This window comes from Lathyrus oleraceus, chromosome 6, assembly GCF_024323335.1.
Source record: "Lathyrus oleraceus cultivar Zhongwan6 chromosome 6, CAAS_Psat_ZW6_1.0, whole genome shotgun sequence".
NCBI classification, from domain to species: Eukaryota; Viridiplantae; Streptophyta; class Magnoliopsida; order Fabales; family Fabaceae; genus Lathyrus; species Lathyrus oleraceus.
In genome coordinates, this window is record NC_066584.1 from 389,891,495 (window position 1) to 389,896,029 (window position 4,535).

Here is a 4,535-nt window from a genome sequence, read left to right on the forward strand (position 1 = left end):
AATATAGCATATGCTGTCAGGAATGAATGTCACGACATTCAGCTTGACATCAAGGATCATATGCTAAGTCTGTTTTTCCAGAAAACAGACTGTACAATTTTGCTGACCTGTACATGACCAAAATGACCATTCTACAGTAACATCTTACATTAATAAATGTCAAAGTATCCAATTTGACATTTACACATTTGGCCTAAAGTTAGTTCTGTTATCCTCTTGAAGAACAAACTAAGAAACATACTGAAGTGTACTAGAACACCACTCTGTCTATTGTTCAGTATATGCTGTCAATGATGAATGTCATAACATCCAGTTTGACATTCAGTCAGTAGGCCTTATGCCAGGTTTGGTATTTCCTTGATAACCAGACTGGAAATAAATACTAAGTTCTAACAGAACACAAGCTGTTCTATTCCTTAGTATCTGCTGACAGGAATGAATGTCACAACATCCAGTTTGACATTCAATAAATCCTGTATTAGCTAATCCTGCAGTAACTACTCAAGTGTGTCATGACATCAGTCAAGACATCAGAGTACAGTTAGATATTCTAACCTACAATGCAGTCACACATACACACCATGTCATGACATCAGTCAAGACATTAGAATCCAGCTAGTGTTTTACCATATAATGCAGCCAATTAAACACCTATAAACTCCCCCTTTGGCAAATTTTTGGCTAAAACACTTTGATCCCCATAACAGAGTTCATAGCAGTGGAATCACACATCTAGCAAGAAATAAACCTAGCTAATACACTCAGAGCGGCAACACACTCACACACATGGAAGTTAAGTAAAACTTCACATAACAGCACACATACAGAAGTTAAATAAAAACTTCTAATTGCAGCACACATCAGCTGCAGGGGAGGGAATCTTCGAATCTGTCATGAACGTCTGTTTTTAACAGACCAATCTGTTGTCTGGGGTATCACCACTGTTACTCCCCCTTTTTGTCAGAAATGTTGCCAAAGCCAACAATAGAAACAAATGACAGACTTACAAACTTGGTTTTACTTCACAGTTTTAACCAAGTTGGCACCCACTTGATCTTGCTTCACAACTTTGATCAAGTAATCACCCACTTTTGCTTTACTGTTGGTACAACCATATCAAATGCCATGACTTTGTTTCTGACATCCAGAACCACTCCTGCATGAACAGCGTCCTTGAATTCCTGCAGGTGCATAGGCCTTCTCACGTTAGGGTGTCTCCTTACCCTCTTGTTACCACACTTGTTGCAAGTGGTATAGCTATGATCTGTTGACCAATCAGAACATAGTTCCAATAAATATATTCCAAACATCATTGGTTGCTATAAGGTCTCAGAGAGACATATTCCCAGTTTGCCCCTTAAATTTTCAAACTGAGTAGCATCCAGAGCCTTTGTAAATATGTCAGCCAGTTGCAGTTCATTGGCTACATGTTCCAAAGTGATCACCTTGTCTTCCACCAGATCTCTGATGAAGTGATGTCTAATATCAATATGTTTGGTCCTGCTGTGTTGGATGGGATTCTTGGAAATATTGATGGCACTGAGATTATCACAGAATAATGTCATGACATTTTGAGTGATGATAACTTGAAATTATATCACATTTTAGGACTTAATTCAATTAGATTATATTATCATTTACTTTAATTTATCTCATTTTATCAGATATTATGCGGTATTTTCCTTTCTATTTATGTCAGGCATCCATTTTGAAGCAAAAGTGAAAAAGGGAAGAAAAGGAGGTGTAAAAAGGAATAAAAAGGAAACAAATAACAAAGACAAAGCCCAGCCCAAAGAAAGCGCACGTTATGCCTGTGACGGGCGTCACAAAGGTTGTGACGAGCGTCACACTAAGCACACTCTTGTGACGAGCGTCACACATGGTGTGACGGACGTCACACCATTCCCCTATATTTTTTGGCACTAGGAACTCAACTGACCACGTTGAAAGCTATTTCCACGCACGCTTAACCCTCGGAACGAAAAGACCGCGCATACGGAAACCCTTGGAAAGCAGTTACACCAGCAGCTGTATAAATAGCAGCTAATTGGGAAGTTCTAGCGGCCCCGTCTTTTTCACGCTCAGATTGCCGAAGCTCTGCCCATTTTTCTATTCACGCTTTTGCTTATTTTTCTTTTCCAGCACTTAACATTGTTTATTTTATTTATTTCTTCTGCAAGTTCTACATTCTTTTTCCCTTGCAATTTACCTTTCCCTTTTTGGCATTTAGATATTTTTCGCATAATAGCTTCTACACCGGAAACTATTGTGCAACTTTTTATCGGATCTAACCTTACGTTAGATTCTAGTTTTATTTCCTTGGTTTAATTTATTGTTTAATTGAAGAATCGAAGAACAAATCCTACCGGCTTGTGGTGGAGTGTTCAAGACTATTGTATTACGCATTCAGGTTCTTTAATCATTATTTAATATTTTGTTTTATTATTTATCTATATTATCTGCCTGGAATGAGTCTGTTTATGCATGATATGTATTCTTGTTTATTTAGCATGTCTGGCTAATTCGCCTAGGTATCGGTATGTAAAGTAAGCAGAATAAGGGATCAAGACTGAGTCGGTCTATCTAAACTTAAAATTAAAATCAATCTTTTTACGGTCTCAACTTACAGGTTTAATAACAAGATTTTTTACAAAAGTAAAGGACATAAAGAAGTTAAAATCAATAGAGCGAGAGTTTGAGGTTTTAACTGGACAGTGTAAGTTAGGCATTAATTCTAGATCAGGGCGAGAGCAAGTTTTAGAGTTAATTAAATTCTGACCTTTTCCAAAAAGTATTTTTAAAGATTGAATGTGAGGACGAGAGTTAAGCATTTGGATTTGATTATATAACCTAAGTCAACAGAGCGAGAGTTTGAGATAAGGGTGTTTAAAACGGTCAGTATTTTCTTAAAAGAGTTTCTGCAACTTTATTGTTTTCAAAATATGATTTTGACTTAATTATAAGTGACAGCTACATAATATAAAATCATGGTTTATTCAACAGAGCGAGAGTTTGAGATAAAACCTTTAACCAATAAAGTTAACCGAAACGATTATTTTTAAAACCAAGAAACCGACAAAGACTTGATTCCCTAGTTCTGACGAACTACATACCGATATCCGTTTTATAATATTTAATCTAGATCTTAGTTTAGCTCTTAGTTTTTCCCCAAAAAATCAAACATTTTCACCTTAGATTTACGTAGTAACCTTAGATAACGGTATATCGATTCATAAGTCCCTGTGGGATCGATATCTTTAAAACTACGCGATAGAACTGTGCACTTGCAGTTTGTATCCCATTCTCGACTCACACAGTCGAGCGATCAAGGTTTTGGCGCCGTTGCCGGGGACTTTTATTTAATCGATATCGTAACTCTTCCGTTACGCTGTAGAGACTAAGGTTTCTTTTTCTTCTATTCTTTCTTTCGTTGATTTGTATGCCACGCACTCGCTCACAAGGCGAACCGCTCTATTTACGAATCAACGATATCGAATTATATCTCCGAGTCTTACGACGAATTCGGGAATATCGTGCTGCAAACAATCTCCCTCCTATAGACTTTCCTGATCTCAAAGATCTTCCTTCTTTAACCGAGATGGCAGAACCAGCTCGTGCTCTTAGAGATTACGCCGCTCCATCGCAAGATGAACCGCATTCAAGTATTGCTCCACCCGCAATCGAAGCAAACAACTTCGAACTAAAACCTTCGCTGTTGCAGGCTGTGCAACAGAACCAATTCTCTGGAAATCTTACCGAAGATCCAAACCTTCATTTATCCGTATTTGTCCAATACGCTGATACTGTTAAAGCTAATGGTGTCACATCAGAGGCAATTCGACTTCGTCTTTTTCCTTTCTCATTAAGAGACAGCGCTAGAAGATGGCTTCAATCTCTCCCTTCCAACTCAGTCACCACATGGAACGAGTTGAAGAAAGTTTTTCTTGCCCGATATTTTCCGCCAAGCAAAACAGCTATGTTAAGAGCCCAGATAAACGGATTTAAACAGAAAGACAACGAGTCTCTTTTCGAAGCATGGGAAAGATACAAAGACATGATGAGACTTTGCCCACACCATGGTTTGGAAGACTGGTTAGTAATTCACACATTTTATAATGGCCTCTTATACAATACAAGGTTAACAATAGACGCCGCTGCAGGTGGTGCACTAATGAACAAACCTTATGCTGATGCTTACCAGCTTATCGAGAGCATGGCCCAAAACCACTATCAGTGGGGAACCGAACGAACAACGGTGGAAAAACCTCAACCGAAAACTGGCATGTACGAGATAAGTAACCTTGATCACGTTAATGCAAAAGTGGATGCTTTGGTCCAGAAAATTGAAAGTTTAAACGTATCACCTCCAGCCGCCGTGGTTGCTATAACTCAGAATTGCGAGGTCTGTGGAATCCAAGGCCACACTCCTGCGGAATGTCAACTCTTGACTGGAATCCAAGCAGAGCAAGTAAACTATGCTCAAGGAAGCCCCTATTCGAATACCTATAACCCAAATTGGAAGAACCATCCAAACT

At 38.5% G+C, this 4,535-nt stretch overlaps 1 pseudogene; it reads right to left on the reverse strand.

Annotated features, from left to right (window-relative positions):
- Positions 1–3,983: 3,983 nt before the first annotated feature.
- LOC127099084 (uncharacterized) lies at positions 3,984–4,083 on the reverse strand (annotated as a pseudogene).
- Between the last annotated feature and the right edge of the window lie 452 nt (positions 4,084–4,535).